This window comes from Nycticebus coucang, chromosome 13 (genome assembly GCF_027406575.1).
Source record: "Nycticebus coucang isolate mNycCou1 chromosome 13, mNycCou1.pri, whole genome shotgun sequence".
Classification (NCBI taxonomy): domain Eukaryota; kingdom Metazoa; phylum Chordata; class Mammalia; order Primates; family Lorisidae; genus Nycticebus; species Nycticebus coucang.
Genome location: NC_069792.1, coordinates 78,595,952 through 78,613,415, shown reverse-complemented (window position 1 = coordinate 78,613,415; position 17,464 = coordinate 78,595,952). Strand labels below are relative to the sequence as shown.

General features: G+C 38.8%; 1 long non-coding RNA gene across 1 annotated transcript in view; it reads right to left on the bottom strand.

The window, feature by feature from the left end:
• Window positions 1-1,203: 1,203 nt before the first annotated feature.
• The window catches only part of LOC128563156 (uncharacterized), a 60,921-nt gene continuing 44,660 nt past the window's right edge, over window positions 1,204-17,464 (bottom strand). Inside the window, exon 5 of the long non-coding RNA XR_008373752.1 lies at window positions 1,204-1,577. This is a non-coding gene — a long non-coding RNA (uncharacterized LOC128563156). The remainder of the gene's footprint in view (window positions 1,578-17,464) is intronic.

Genomic DNA, 17,464 nt, shown 5'->3' with positions numbered 1-17,464 from the left:
ATTTACTTACTGAGGGGGAAAAAATGTTAAGTACAAAGTACACTTGGTCCAGGTGACTCTCAGATCCTCCCACACATAGAACAACTTACATTTATTTTAAAAAGGAAAAAAAAGATCATATCCCTATTCTCCTTTGTCTTCAAGAATTAATTAGTACTGTTTCTTAAATATTAAAGTTTACAAGTTAATTTTTGTTTTTACAGAATATTATTTAGATTTATTTATCAACTTCTTAATTTTTGTGCTAAAAAGACAACACTTTTAAGATATAGTTAGATATCTAATTCAACAATAAGAACCATCTTAATTCCTAAGAACTGAACAATTTTATTAGGAACCTTTCGTATATAAATCCTGAAACTCTACCTTGAGATAAGTTAGGCACAAGGAGATTTTATGAGGATACCTGAATATTTCATGTATATAGACAACAACAAAGATAGGGGGTTGATACCGTCTGCCCCCAGGGGCAGGGAACAGCAGCACCCTCCCTTCTCTTCTGCACATTCAGAGGCTCAGTTTCATCCTGCTTTATTAAGAGCTTGGGCTGTCTCACATAGTGGCCACCCAGCAGCTTCCAAGCCACTTTTCCCATAGCTTCCAACAGCAGGAATTAGTCATCTGCTCCCTTAGAGCCAGTTTAGAAAGTCCTGAGGCCTTGAACCTATCTGCTGCCTTGAACTAGATAACTGCATTTGGGAAGGTGAGGCACTCTTAATGGCAGACCACCTAAAGGGCATGGTTTGAATCCACGTAGAAGTAATTCTCAAAAAAAAAAAAAAAAAAAAAGAAGAAGATATGGAGATATTGAACAGGCTATTGGACAAACAAACCACAAATAAGTACTCTGCCAGGCTTGATGGCTCACACCTGTAATCCTAGCACTCTGGGAGACTAAGGCGGGTGAATTGCTTCAGCTAAGGAGTTTGAGATCAGCCTGAGCAAGAGTGAGAAAACATAAAAACCAACCAGGCAGTGTGGTGGATGCCTGTAGTCCCAGCTGCTCAGGAAGCTGAGTCATGAGGATCACCTGAGCCCAAGAGTTTGAGGTTGCTGTGAGCTATGATGATGCCATGGCACTCAACTTAGGTCGACAGAGTAAAACTGTCTCAAAAAAGAAAAACATAAAAAATCCAGTAAAACAAAACCAAGCAGAGAGTAAGGTGAAGTGACACAAGATGGAATACTGGAAGCTGTCACGAAAGCACCTTTTATTTTTGCTTTTATGTCCCAGTCAAAACCATGAATAAATAACATATCATTTTCTCTTTCCTCTCTTAAGTGGTTTTTACTTCCCCTTGGCATCTCTAAGTTCTTGGTCTACAAATGGATCCTCAAACTCATGTAAAGCATCCATAATGTCACTGTCAGAACTGCTTCAGAGTTGTCTATGGTATTTGTAGGGTGCAGATCTTCAAGGATGCATTTCCTTACTCTGGATTCATGGCATTGTCTCTCGGGGAGGCTTTGACGTTCGGGTATGATTTCTAGCTCATCTTCCCTTTTCAGTTGCTACATTTTCATGTTTAGGTCCAATAAAGTTCTGACCAGCTGGTGGTTTAGAAATGCATTTCCATCTAAAAGTTATCAAAAAAAAAAAAAAGAGGAATTTTATTAGCCTGAGATACAGATCAAATGAAACCACTCTCAGCCCAGAAGAAATAAGGAGTGTGTAGGAAAGGGAAATAAGATATCAAGAAATATATATTTCTCATCTTATTCTCCAGTTCTGACTGTATGGCCTGGCTATAAAACTGACTTTCTACATGACAAGGCAAAATCCAGATATATAAATAGCTTTTGAAATGGCCTTGAAATGAAAACAAAAATAGCCGATGCACAAAGCTGTCCTTATGAAAAACACCCATGCACTGAAGGCTGTTTTCAAGCCATGGCATGTGGTCCACAATGAAATCATTTATCTTTATGAGCTTTCCCAGCCACAGGATAACTGCCTACAGCCACTGGAGGGTTCAAGATCTGGGCCCATTTACTTCATTACTTGTCATTTCAAGTTTTCAGGATGTTAAATGGCTTCCCTGCTGAGCAAAAACATTAAAAGACACCTTAGAGGCACATGTATAGTTATGTGTACTTATATAATCTAACACTTTTCACTCTGGAGTGAGATCTGTTGTATACCAAGGCTGATTTATACTCTTCTCCAGTGAGAGTTTATAAAAGTCCTCGTGCGTTTTTAAAAAAATTTGACTTCTAGGATATGTTACCTAGCGGCAGTCCACCAAAGCTTAATCCAACATAATCTTTGTGTCATAGCTGGAAAGTAATGGTCAATTACTTGTAAATTGCTTTAATTAGGATCTTGTTTAATGTAGTTCACAAGGAACATGCTTTCTCTGCTTAAAACCCTTCATCAGCTTGTCAATAGAAACCATCCCAGAATGAACCAGGGCAGTGTGTCAGCAAAAAATAAATATTGGTGTTCACCTCTTGATTTGAAAAATAAAAAAATTAGATAAAAGTATCTTTCAGTTTTCCTCTGAGACATTTTTTCTTCATTCCTCAGCATCTGGAACCATTTCTCTGACAGCAAGAATTAGCAAATAAGGTAAATGACCATCCAGCAAACAGTGACAGCACCACGCAGCCACCGCCACACAACAGCCAGTGCACTTTGCCTGCAGGAAGCATCAATCCTCTAGAGTGCACAGATGCTGCATGATCCCTCCCGGCTTCTCCAGTTTGCTTCCTGGCCCTCTTCCCCATTCCCCATGCCAGTTCCCACTGCAGCTAGTCAGAAAGCTTGCCAGTCCCAGTGTAAGTGTGCAGCCTCTCTTCCTCCTAAACCTTGCTGTTTAAGATGTCCTTCGCCACCTCTCTTTCTGCTGAACCCAGTCAAATACCAGCTCTTCTGAGAAGCCTTTCCCAATGGCATGGGCAGATGTAATGGTTGCTCATCTATGTTTCCACAGCATTCTGGATATGTGCCTCTCACAACTCTCAAGAGTAGACAAGACTGATGACTTCTGATGGCAGAGTGTGTATCTTATTCATAATTCCATCTCCAACTATGAGTACACTGCCTGGACATACAACCTGATAGGTTCTCTGTGTGTTTGTTACAAGACCAAGTGAATGAATGAATGAAGAATATCCATCCTGCACTTTCAGGCCAAGAATTGAGAGTAAAATTATTGATAATAGTTTGACATTTAAGTAAGTATGGGCAATTCACACTTATTTAGGAGATTCAAATATCAGTGGTTCTTTAATCTCTTTTCATCATCAATCCCTTTATGACAAAAGTTACGAACCATCTCAGGAAAATCTGTACTTCATGGACATAGAAAATTTGTAGGCAATTTCTGTTATATAAAAACCCAGCAACGCATTTACAGACTCTAGAAATGAATGCATCTCACTAAGAAGACCAAGTCAAACAACAGAAAATAGTATGAAGAAAACAACTCTATGTTAACTGAACTTGCTCATTGTTCCTTACACAGATAACATCCTAATAAATGATACGTGTACATTGTGTATGGCTGTGTGCCAATTCCTATAAAAACATGGTTAACAACCCACAAACAAAACATTTTCCTAGTGGTGATGATGTTAAGCAACAGTATCCACACTCTTCTGCCTCTTCCTCATGACCAGTCACACACATTGGTGACATGATTAGTCAAGATGTTGACCAAGATCTGTAACTCAGAACACAGTATTTGTGCAGGTATAAAATTCTCTACTCCCTTTCCAGAATGTATGTATTTATTCCCTTTTGGTGCCATCTCCAAGATCTCTAGTGATCAGTATAATAATAACAAGAGCTGGGCGGCGCCTATGGCTCAGTTGGTAAGGCACCGGCCCCATATACCAAGGGTGGCGGGTTCAAACCCGGCCCCGGCCAAACTGCAACCAAAAAATAGCCGGGCACTGTGGTGGGTGCCTGTAGTCCCAGCTACTCGGGAGGCTGAGGCAAGAGAATTTCTTAAGCCCAGGAGTTGGAGGTTGCTTTGAGCTGTGTGAGGACACGGCACTCTACCGAGGGCCATAAAGTGAGACTCTGTCTCTACAAAAAAAAAAAAAAAAAAACAAGCGCCACCAAAGAGTGCCTACGGCAGTGATTTTCAACTGGTGTGCCATGAGAGGATCTTAGCTGTGCTGTGAAAAATTTTAATAATCATTAATTAAATTATTTTCAAAAGAAATTCAAAGCACAGTAAGTATATTTTTTTTCTACTTTTTTTGATCAACATAATTTAAGTGTGCTGTGGAAGTTTAACTATAGGTTCAAGTGTGCTGTGAGATAAAAGGTGAGGAAACACTGGCCTGTGGTCTAAGCACTTAATATAATATTATCTCATATAAGGTTTCCAGCAAGCCTATGAAAGTACAATCTCCCTTGTACAGATGAGTAAACTCAAACCGGTTAATTAACATCCTTGAAGCTGTAGGACTAGCCGATGTTAGCAAAGTCTGTAAATGGTAATGCTAGGACTTGAACCCTCATCTGTTTAGAATTTATTCCCTGTCTTCCCCCACCCCCCCAACATATTACTTCTCAAAAGCTCCTGTTGGTGGAGGAACATGTTAGAATGTTAAGCTTAAAAGGTGCTCCAATGCTTATTAAGTATAGTCTCTTTATTTCATTTAAATAGGAGTCAGCTGAGGTTCAGGACAAGCTCCTGATACATCCCAGGTCAGCAGCACGAAGAGCTGGCTGGTCTTAGCCTTCCAGTTTGCCATCCTGACCTACAGCATAGGCCTCCGGGTGTTTAATGAGGCAGTTCCACTACTCTGCTGCCCAGACTCAGGATGAAAACCAGGTGTTTCTTCAATAATGTTGCATCAGATAAAACGCATGCTTAGTCAAATTCAGATTGTTAACATAGGTAAAATTAGATTTACTTCCATGTTTTCCTAAGGTTCTTAGCCAATTTACTGACGGTTGAATCGTTCTAAAGTAGTGCTTAACTTTATTAATGTTCAGTGCCAAAGAAGAGATTTTTCCAACTCAAGTATTCACTGCACATGCTCACAGGCAGCGCCATTTTAAAGTCTGAATTGCTCCTATTCATTTTGTCCTTTTTGTGTCCAAGTTGGAATTTTTTTTAATTAAAATAAATCCTCTACAATGTTTACCTGCACTTTCTCCTGCTTAACATTCAGACCTAGCCTGTCTAACAATGTTCAAAAGCTACAAGTTTACAAAATAACTTATTATTTCCAGTTGTCTGGATTTGTACCAAGGGGAAAGATAAGAAAGACCACAGGATATAAGGAAAGGGTTGCTCACTCCATCAATCCTACAAGAGAGTTTATTTCATTATAATTTTTTCCTCCTTGCTCCATACATGCCCATAGTAAAGGTTCTATATAGGGAAGTATCTTATTCTGTAAATCTCAATTCAGTGTAATTATGTGTCGATATTATTTGTATGTCCTTTATCAAGGAACATATTCTACTGCCTCTGTTTGACTTACTACAGAATTTCTAAAAATAAATTAATAATCAAAACTTTTCATGATCACAAAATGTGATTACAAAAAGAAAGACAACAGTGGTAGAGATGTTCCTACAGTACTCTCACCTTCGAAGAACTACAAGTCACCTGCAATGTTTCATCGTCCATGGTTGGTAGACATGGAAGGCAAAAAGAGCTCATTTTTATTAGTACTTACTACATGCAAGGTGGTTTTCATGTATTTAATCTTCACAACAACCTTATGAGATAGATACTATTATTAGTTTTGTATTTTACAGATGAGGAAACTAAAGTAATGGAGTTAAGATGTATGCAAAAGAGCACAAGGTTGGTAAGTGGTCCGATGGGAATTTGCACATCAGAAGTCCAGCTTGTGCGGGCGGCGCCTGTGGCTCAAGGAGTAGGGCGCCGGTCCCATATGCCAGAGGTGGCAGGTTCAAACCCAGCCCCGGCCAAAAAAAAACACACAAAAAAAAAAAAAAAAAAGAAGTCCAGCTTGTGCTCCAAACCACAGGGATACATCTTTTATACACCCTAACTCCAAAGAGGAAGAGAGTTGCTCCGTTTACATGTTCCATGAGTGAATTAGTGATTGTTCAAACTCACTATGCTCATAATACTTCCAAGTATACTGAAATGGGGTGCATTTTGATTGGATAAGAGGAAATACAGGTATTAGGCCTCTTTGCAAACATTCTGCAAAATACATTGCAACACACCGTAGTAGTTCACACCTTAAGCACAGTAAAATACCTGTCCTTGTATATAGCTTTATAAAGATTTCCTAGAAAGATATGTTCAATTGGCAGAAATTATGAAAATCCATATGTCATGAAACAATGGCATATGAATTTAGGATTTTTGTTTGGTTTTTGGTAATAGGTTGATGGAGCTTGGAAACAAGTACTAGTACAACATAAATGTTTTAAATGAATTTTCTGCCATAATTTTTCACTTCTATTTCCAAGTCATTTACTTCAACAAGTATTTCAGTTAAAAGTTCAATTTAATTAAACAGTGAATAGTGCAGTATTACACAGGTGCTCAGACTACAATGGTAAACCAAAGACAAAATGGTGTTTTTAAAATAGACTGGTTTAACTGCAGTTTAGTAATTTTCTTCCATAGATTGACTTCTCAGCTATGGGGCACCTTGAATTTTATGGTATTGTTTCTCTTTTACATAAGCAAAGTGGACTAAAATAATGGAGTGCTAGGGTGAACATAACATGCACAGATATTTGGGTTAAGAAATGTACTAAAACTTAGTAAATGTGGAATGTAAATGTCTTAGCACAATAACTAAGAAAATGCCAGGAAGGCTATGTTAACCAGTGTGATGAAAATGTGTCAAACGGTCTATGAAACCAGGGTATGGTGCCCCATGATCACATTAATGTACACAGCTATGATTTAATAAAAAAAAAGAAAGAAAGAAAGAAATCAATGTACTAGCTATCTACTGCTGCATAACAAGTTATCCAAACTGCAATGGTTTAAAACAGATTATTACCTCTCACAGTGTCTGTGGGAAGGGATTTGGGAACAGCTTAGGTTATGATCCATAGTTTTCACAACATTGTGGTCAAATGTCAGGCAAGACTGCTGTCTCAGGAAACTGGATGTGATTGGCGTTGGAGGAGCTGCTTACAAGGTGAATCATGCATATGGCGTAATTTAAAAATCTATTACACCAGCAATTGGTGCTGGTGCTTACTGTATGGACTCAGTTCATCTCTATGTGGACGCTTTGACATATATATAAAAACATATATATAAACCTATATAAAAACAAACATATAAAAACATCACAGTGTACCCCATACACATATACAGTTATTATTTGTCAATTAAAAATACAATTGCTCAACATCCCTAATTATTAGAGAAATGCAAATCAAAACCACCCTCAGATATCATCTAACCACAGCGAGAATGACCTTCATCACAAAGTCTCAAAACTGCAGATGCTGGCATAGATATGCAAATAAGGGAATACTTTTACACAGCTGGTGGGACTGCAAACTAATACAACTGTTTTGAAAGGCAGTATGGAGAATCTTCAAAGAACTCAAGCTAGACCTCCCATTTGATCCTGCAATCCCATTGCTGGGCATATACCAAGAAAAAAAAATTCTTTTACCACAGGGACACTTGCACTAGACTGTTTATTGCAGTTCACTTTAGAATCGCCAAAATGTGGAAGCAGCCTAAATGCCCACCAACCCAGGAATGGATTAACAAGCTGTGGTATATGTATACCATGGAATACTATTCAGCCACAAAAAATAATGGAGACTTTACCTCTTTTGTATTAACCTAGATGGATGTGGAACACATTATTCTTAGTAAAGCATGAGAATGGAGAAATAAGAATCCTATGTACTCAATTCTGATATGAGGACAATTATGAGGACCTAGTACACAGTGGGGGATGGGGAGATCTGAGAAAGGGAAGGGGGGGTTGGGGCTCAAGGGGTGTGATACACCTTTTGGGGTCAGGACACAAATATAAGAGGCTCCTTATCTAGGGAAGGAGGGAGGGAGATGGGGCCTTGGTGTGTGCCACACCTTTGGGGGGGCAAGACATGATTGCAAGAGGGACTTTGCCTAACAAATGCAATCAGTGTAATCTGGTTTATTGTTCCCTCAATGAATCCCCAACAATAAAAAAATAAATAAATAAATAAATAAAAGTAAAATAAAATAAAAAGAGGCTCCTTGTCGAACAAAAGCAATCAATGTAACCTGGTTCTGTGTACCTTCAATGAATGCCCAACAATAAAAAAAAAAAAAAAAAAAATTGAAAAAAAATAGAATTTTTTGAAAATAAAAATGTGTCTATGGTCAAAGAAAAATATTAACATTGTCTTGTGTGGTTTAATAGTGAATATAAATGTAATAAATATGACAACTATAGCAAAAAGAATCTTGTGATAAATGGGGAAATATATTTATTTATAAATATGTAAAATAATATGGTGTTAGTCCTAATACATTGTAAAATGTTAAAAAAAATACATATATATATATATATACACACTTTTGTATATATATACCTACTTTTGTGTCTATATATAAATACAGCCTAGAGAAATCACTATAAAGTAACCCAAAGAGGTATGATTTAAAAGCCAATAGATAAAGTAAAATACACCTCTAAAATACTGAAATTATCTGAAAGAAGGCAATAAAGCATATACGGAGGATTAAAACATAGAGATGACACACATAAAACAACCAGTAAAATGATAGGCTTAAATTAGACCATATCAAAAATTACATTAAGTACTAAATACTCCAACTTAAAAGCAAAGATGTTCAACAAGATGAAACAAAAGCAGAAATAAAATATATTCTTTTTTGATGTAAGCATTCCAAATTGTATATAAGATCAGTACATTGTACTCCATAAATGCAATAATGTACATAGATAGTTATTATCTTATAAAAAAAATTTAAAAAAAGATTCATTTAAAATACAAAGACATGACTTCTGTGTTTTATAAAAATGGACTGACAAGAGCTAGATTTATCCCTCCACCTGAAACAACCAAGAAATCTAGACACTGGACATCAGGCAGTGAAGGACAGATCCCTAGAGGAATGTTCTCCCAACATCCTTCTCAGTCTCATTTAGTGATTTTCCTCATTCTTAAGACTTTTATATTCCAAATTCCCCAGACTCTATCCTCGTTCCTCTACTTTTCTCTATCTCCCTTCACCACAACATGATATCATCTTGTTCCATCACTTTATTACCATTTATATGGTATGCTGACTTCTCAAAATTTTATCTTTTGCTCTTACCTCTTCTCAACTCTGTAGCATTGGATGTTCAATTTAACTCCATCTCATTCAGAAGTCTTAATTTGCCACCTCCCTTGATCTATTGCTTTTATAAATTCCTCACCCACCCAATTCAGTAAATAGCCATTCTGTCATTTATTCAGGACACAAACTTGGAGTTCCTTGCAATTTGCTTCTTCCTCTTTCACTCTACAAGCAATTTATCAGTGTAACCTGTAGACTGTACCTTATAAGATATCCAGCATCAAAAAACATCAAACACCTATCATTATAGACTAAGCTCCCATTCCCTCTCACCAACACTATTGCCATGGCCTCCTCACAGGTCTTCCTAATTCACAATTGCCCTGTTTTTGTTTTCTACCTTATTCTCCTCATAGTAGATCATGTCTCTTCCTTGTTTAAAAATTTCCAGCACATTCCCATCTTATTCAGAATAACATACAATCCTCTACCTTACCCTACAAGGCCCTTCCTCGGTTGCCTTGTATGACATTTCTTCCATTTCTCTGACCTCATCTTCTACCTCTGTCTCTCTTCCTCACTCCACCGCAGCCACCCTGGTCTATTTGCCATCCTGATATCAGAGCCTTTGCTTTTGTCATTCCCTTTGCCTAGAATTCTCTTTTTCCAGAAGTGTGAATGACTAGTTCCCTTACTTGAGGTCTCTGTTCAAATGTCACATAATCAAAGAGGCTCCCTTGATCTAAAATAGCATATACACATCCCTGCATCCTTCTCACTCTCTTTTTACTTTGCTTTTTGTTTCTTAACACTTATACCAATTGTCATATTGCATATTTGTCTGATTTTTTTTCTTTTCTATTGCTTGTTTTCCCTTTATTGAGCATAATCTCCATGAGAACAGAGACGTTTTCGTTTTCTTTCTTTTTTTTTTTGTAGAGACAGAGTCTCACTTTATGGCCCTTGGTAGAGTGCTGTGGCCTCACACAACTCACAGCAACCTCCAACTCCTGGGCTTAAGCGATTGTCTTGCCTCAGCCTCCAGGGTAGCTGGGACTACAGGTGCCTGCCACAACGCCCGGCTATTTTTTGGTTGCAGTTTGGCTGGGGCCGGTTTTGAATCTGCCACCCTCGGTACATGGGGCCGGCGCCTTACCGACTGAGCCACAGGCGCCGCCCAAGACCTTTTCATATTAACTGCTAGATTCCTGATGGCTAGAATGACATCTGACACTTGGTAGACACTACATAAGATTTTGATCAAAGAAAAAAAGAAGGCCAAAGTGAACTTTAATCGGGGTGGTTGGATACAGAGACCAGGCGGCAGGACCTGCTAGAAGTGGCCAAAGATGAATTCCCCAGCAACAGCGTATGGCCACTACAGGGACCAACAAGGAGCTGAGCGACCTGCTGGACTTCAGTGCAATGTTTTCCCCACCTGTTAAGTGGGAAAACCAGACCAACTACACTGGGACTCAGCTAGTTCAGTGGATCAGGTTCACTTACAGTTTCTGAGGACTGTCTTCACTGCTCCTTCCTCAAGGAGGAAGTCTAGGTGGATCTACCCTAGCTTCTGTCACGTTATGACACGCAAGTGGGGAATTGTCTATACTCAATTCTTGGTGTGAAGAATGCCCAGCCTCAATGAAATCAAACATTTCCTTTGATTCTTTAAAAATAAACACTGAGGATCAGCACCTGCCTGGAACTCCATAAAAGCTGCACCGTGACCTGCGACCCATGATCGGCCCCCACCTGGACCTCCAGAAGAACTGTGCCATGACCTGCTACCGGCGCCCACCTTGACCTCTGTAAGACCTGCGCCACAACCTGCATCCCGCGATAGGCACCCACCGGGCCTCTGCTAGCCCTGACCAAGAACTCCAGGATCCGAGCAACCCCGCATCCTCCCTCCTGTACCTTTCCTGCCTCCACACCAGCCTGCTCATTGGGCCAGGGACTCTGGTAGCCATGTGCCCTCCAGAGCCCTCACTGCCTCTGCTCTAAGCCCTTCTCCTGGCCAGAGACTGCTGGAGCCTAGGGTCCTCTGTGCTAAAGTCACTGGGTGCCAGGCACTCCCAGAACTGTGTGCACCCCTCCCCCCAGTGTGTAACACTCTGGAGCTGCTGCCCCCCTGGCTGGGGCAGCCCCAAAGGAGCTACACAGAGTCACTCCCTACAAAGACACAGCTGGGGCAGCCCAAGAGGAGCTACACAGAGTCACTTCCTACAAAGATCCAGCAACAATAGAGGGATCCGGCTCAGGTCTAATACTTGAGAGACACCTCCCCAACTCTGAGGAGGGCCAGAGGCAATGGTGAAAAACAATCATGAGGCGAAATCAACGGAAATACTCTGGCAATATGAATAATCAGAGTAGATCAACTCCCCAAAGGAACAATGGGGCAGACACAGCACAAGATCCCATGCACAAACAAATAGCTGAGATGTTAGAAATCAAATTCAGAATCCGGATAGCAAATAAGATCGATTAGAATTCCAAGTAGTAACCCAAGAGATGTCTCAAGAATTCAACGAATTCAAAAACCAAATGACCAAAGATTTTGACACATTGAGACAAGAAGTTGCAGCCCTCAAATATCTGAGAAATACAGTAGAATCCCTCAGTAACAGAATGGAACAAGCAGAACAAAGGATCTCTGACATTGAAGAAAAAGTTTTCAAACGCTCCAAAACTCTCAGAGAGGAAGAGAAATGGAGGGCAAAAACAGATCACTCTCTAATAGAGCTCTGGGATAATGCGAAGAAAATCAATATTCGTCTTATAGGAATCCCCGAAAGCAATGAAGTGGCTTCACAAGGCACAGAGTCTCTTCTCCATGAGATTATGAAAGAGAACTTTCCAGACATGCCAAGAGATTTTGAAATTCAGATAGCCGACAGTTTCAGTACTCCAACACAACTCAACCCGAATAAGACATCCCTCAGACACATCATAATCAATTTCACTAAAGTTAATATGAAGGAAAAAATTCTGAAAGCATCCAGACAAAAGAAAACCATTACCTACAAAGGGAAGAATAACAGAATAACTGAAGATCTCTCTGCTAAAACCTTTCAAGCTAGAAGAGGATGGTCATCAAATTTTAATTGCCTAAAACAAAATAACTTTCAACCCAGGATCCTGTACCCAGCTAAACTGAGTTTCATTTATGACACAGAAATTAAATACTTTAATGACATTCACATGTTGAAGAAATTTGCCATAACTAAACCAGCTCCTCAGGATATTCTCAGACCTATACTCCATAAAGACCAGCATAATCTTCCATCACAAAAGTAAACCCACCCAGAAAATTTTGATCAAATTCCAACTTCCACAGTTGCAAAAGGATTAAAAATGTCCACCAGTCTCTCAAAAGGCTTATGAATATTCTCAATTAATGTGAATGGTTTAAATTGTCCTCTAAAGAGGCACAGGTTGTTGACTAGATACAAAAACTCCAGCCAGATATCCACTGCATACAAGAATCTCATCTTACATTAAAAGACAAATATAGACTCAAGGTGAAGGGATGGTCCTCTATACTCCAGGAAAATGGAAAGCAGAAAGAAGCAGGCATTGAAATCCTATTCACAGATGCAATAGGCTGTAAAGCAACCAAACTAAGGAAGGATAAGGATGGACACTTTATATTTGTTAAAGGTAATACTCAATATGATGAGATTTCAATTATTAATATTTATGCACCCAACAAGAACGCACCTCAATTTAGAAGAGAAACTCTAACAGACATGAGCAACTTGATTTCCTCGAGTTCCATAGTAGTTGGAGATTTTAACACCCCTTTAGCAGTGCTGGATAGATCCTCCAAAAAGAAACTAAGAAAAGAAATTTTAGATTTAAACTTAAACATTCAACATCTGGACTTAACAGACATCTACAGAACATTTCATCCCAACAAAACTGAATACACATTCTTCTCATCAGCCCACGGAACATACTCCAAAATAGACCACAACCTAGGCCACAAATCTAACCTCAGCAAATTTAAAAAGATAGCAATTATTCCATGCATCTTCTCAGACCATCATGGAATAAAAGTTGAACTCAATAACAACAGGAATCTGCATACCCATACAAAAACATGGAAGCTAAATAACCTTATGCTGAAGAATAGATGGGTTATAGATGAGATTAAGAAGGAAATGATCAAATTTTTGGAACACAACAACAATGAAGACACAAATTATCACAACCTCTGGGATACTGCAAAGGCAGTTTTAAGAGGGAAATTTATAGCACTGCAAGCCTTCCTCAAGAAAACGGAAAGAGAGGAAGTTAATAACTTAATGGTACATCTCAAGCAACTGGAGAAGGAAGAACACTCAAACCCCAAACCCAGCAGAAGAAAAGAAATAACCAAAATCAGAGCAGAATTAAATGAAATTGAAAACAAAAGAATTATACAACGGATCAATAAATCCAAAAGTTGGTTTTTTGAAAAGATCAATAAAATAGATAAACCTTTGGCCAACCTAACCAGGAAAAAAAGAGTAAAATCTCTAATTTCATCAATCAGAAATGGTAACGATGAAATAACAACAGACCCCTCAGAAATTCAAAAAATTCTTTACGAATATTACAAGAAACTTTACCCTCAAAAATATGAAAATCTGAAAGAAATCGACCATTACTTGGAAGTACATCACCTACCAAGACTTAGCCAGAACGAAGTGGAAATGTTGAACAGGCGTATATCAAGTTCTAAAATAGCATCAACTATGTTAAATCTCCCTAAAAGGAAAAGCCCAGGACCAGATGGCTTTATGTCAGAATTCTACCAAACATTTGAAGAAGAACTAGTACCTATATTACTAAACCTCTTCGAAAATACAGAAAAAGAAGGAATACTACCCAACACATTCTATGAAGCAAACATCACCAACCCAGGGAAACACCCAACAAGAAAAGAAAATTATAGACCAATATCACTAATGAATATTGATGCAAAAATACTCAATAAGATCCTAACAAACAGAATCCATCAACACATCAAAAAAATTATACACCATGACCAAGTGGGATTTATCCCAGGGTCTCAATATATGTAAATCTATAAATGTAATTCAGCACATAAACAAACTAAAAAATAAAGACCATATGATTCTCTCAATTGATGCAGAAAAAGCTTTTGATAATATCCAGCATCACTTCATAATCAGAACACTTAAGAAAATTGGTATACAAGGGACAATTCTTAAACTAATAGAGGCCATCTACAGCAAACCTACAGCCAATATCCTATTGAATGGAGTTAAATTGAAATCATTTCCACTTAGATCAGGATCCAGGCAAGGTTTCCCATTGTCTCCATTGCTCTTTAACGTTGTAATGAAAGTTTTAACCCTTGCAATTAAGGAAGAAAAGGTGATCAATGGTATCCACATAGAGTCAGAAAAGATCAAACTTTCACTCTTCGCAGATGATCATATGTCTGGGAAACACTAGGGATTCTACTACAAAACTTTTAGAAGTGATCAAGGAATACAGCAATGTCTCAGGCTACAAAATAAATGCCCATAAATTTATAGCCTTTATATATACCAACAATAGCCAAGCCGAAAAAACAATCAAGGACTCTATTCCATTCACAGTAATGCCAAAGAAGATGAAATATCTGGGAGTTTATCTAACAAAGGACATGAAAGATCCCTATAAAGAGAACTATGAAACTTTAAGAAAAGAAATAGCTGTAGATGGGGCGGTGCCTGTGGCTCAAGGAGTAGGGCGCCAATCCCATATGAAAGAGGTGGCAGGTTCAAACCCAGCCCCGGCCAAAAAAAAAAAAAGAAATAGCTGTAGATGTTAACAAATGGAAAAACATAACATGCCCATGGCTGGGAAGAATCAACATTGTTAAAATGTCCATATTACCCAAAGCAACATATAATTTTAATGCAATTCCTATTAAGGTCCATTGTCATATTTTAAAGATCTTGAAAAAATAATACTTCTTTTTATATGGAATCAGAAAAAAACCTCGAATAGCCAAAACATTACTCAGAAATAAAAACAAAGCAGTAGGAATCATGCTACCAGACCTGAGACTGCACTATAAATCGATAGTGATGAAAATAGCATGGTACTGGCACAAAAACAGAAAAGTAGATGTCTGAAACAGAATAGAGAACCAAGAGATGAATCCAGCTACCTACCATTATTTGATCTTTGACAAGCCAATTAAAAACATTCAGTGGGTGGCGGCACCTGTGGCTCAGTCGGTAGGGCGCCGGCCCCATATGCCGAGGGTGATGGGTTCAAACCCGGCCCTGGCCAAACTGCAACCAAAAAACAGCCGGGCATTGTGGCGGGCACCTGTAGTCCCAGCTACTCGGGAGGCTGAGGCAAGAGAATCGCTTAAGCCCAGGAGTTGGAGGTTGCTATGAGCTGTGTGAGGCCACGGCACTCTACCGAGGGCCATAAAGTGAGACCCTGTCTCTACAAAAAAAAAAAAAAACATTCAGTGGGGAAAAGATTCCCTATTTAACAAATGGTGCTGGGTGAACTGGCTGGCGAACTGTAAAAGACTGAAACTGGACCACACTTTTCACCATTAACTAAGATAGACTCTCACTGGATAAAAGATTTAAACTTAAGACATGAAACTATAAAAATACTTGAAGAAAGTGCAGGGAAAACTCTTGAAGGAATCGGCCTGGGTGAATATTTTATGAGGAGGACTCCCCAGGCAATTGAAGCAGTATCAAAAATACATTTCTGGGACCTGATCAAACTAAAAAGCTTCTGCACAGCCAAGAACATAGTAAGTAAAGCAAGCAGATAGCCCTCAGAATGGGAGAAAATATTTGCAGGTTATACCTCCGATAATGGTTTAATAACCAGAATCCACAGAGAACTCAAACATATTAGCAAGGAAAGAACACGTGATCCCATCTCAGGGTGAGCAAAGGACTTGAAGAGGAACTTCTCTAAAGAAGACAGACGTGCAATCTACAGACACATGAAAAAAAGCTCATCATCCTTAGTCATAAGAGAAATGCAAATCAAAACTACTTTGAGATATTACCTAACCCCAGTAAGAGTAGCCCTCATAACAAAATCCCCAAACCAGAGATGTTGGCGTGGATGTGCAGAAAAGGGCACACTTCTACACTGCTGGTGGGAATGCACACTAATACGTTCCTTTTGAAGGATGTTTGGAGAATACTTAGAGATCTAAAAATAGACCTGCCATTCAATCCTGTAATTCCTTTACTAGGTACATACACAGAAGACCAAAAATCACAATATAACAAAGACATCTGTACCAGAATGTTTATTGCAGCCCAATTCATAATTGCCAAGTCATGGAAGAAGCCCAAGTGCCCATCGACCCACGAATGAACTAGCAAATCGTGGTACATGTATACCATGGAATATTATGCAACCTTAAAGAAAGATGGAGACTTTACCTCTTTCATGTTTACATGGATGGAGCTGGAACGTATTCATCTTAGCAAAGTATCTCAAGAATGGAAGAAAAAGTATTCAATGTACTCAGCCCTACTATGAAGCTAATTTATAGCTTTCATATGAAGGCTATAACCCAACTATAGCACAACAATATGGGGAAAGGGCAAAGGGATGGGAAGGGAGGGGGGGTTAGGGTGGAGGGAGGGTAATGGGTGGGGCCACACCTGTGGTGCATCTTAGAATGGGTACAGGTGAAACCTACTAAATGCAGAACACAAATGTCTACATACAATAACTAAGAAAATGCCATGAAGGCTACGTTGGTTTGATAAGAATATTTCAGATTGTATATGAAACCAGCACATTGTACCCCTTGATTGCACTAATGTACACAGCTATGATTAACAATAAAAAAGTATGTATATTACCCAGATTATAAACTCTCTGAAAGCAAAAAAAGAAAGAGAAGGAAAGAGAGTACAGACAGAAGGACAAGAGAAAAGAAGATGGGAAACAGCTAAGGAAGGAGCTGAGTGAACCAGCCAGGCAGTTGAAACAAACATGGGATATCAAATATCATTTAAGTCAATGCAATTCTATAGAATGCCTTAAAAATAATAACTAGGGCCATCTTGACAAGAATACAGCATCTTCTAATGAAAAAAATGAGGTAACCCCTGTCCTTGCAGTATATTTCTTCAATGTACTGTGTAAAACAGATTATATGATTCAACAGCAGGTCATGTCACCAACATCAAGTCCAACAAGCTGACAGAGCCTGAACTCAGCAGTCTCAGCTGAAT